Source organism: Penaeus monodon, chromosome 20 (genome assembly GCF_015228065.2).
Source record: "Penaeus monodon isolate SGIC_2016 chromosome 20, NSTDA_Pmon_1, whole genome shotgun sequence".
NCBI classification, from domain to species: domain Eukaryota; kingdom Metazoa; phylum Arthropoda; class Malacostraca; order Decapoda; family Penaeidae; genus Penaeus; species Penaeus monodon.
Window position 1 is genome coordinate 28,650,432 of NC_051405.1, and position 204 is coordinate 28,650,635.

The window sequence follows — 204 nt, forward strand, 5'->3', positions numbered from 1 at the left end:
CCTTTTCATCTGTGTGCTCCTTTCCAAGGCACATGGTAGTCGTGCTGCGGTACAGGGTACTTCACTTATGTAGGTCCTAAAATTTGTTGCTCGCAGTGACCATTAACCGCCCATCCTAATTTTGTCCTTGCAGCAAAGGGTTCACCTCCTCTCCCCCTTCTGATCTCCAAAGGCATAAGTGCTGAGGGAGCGTCCTGCCCGATC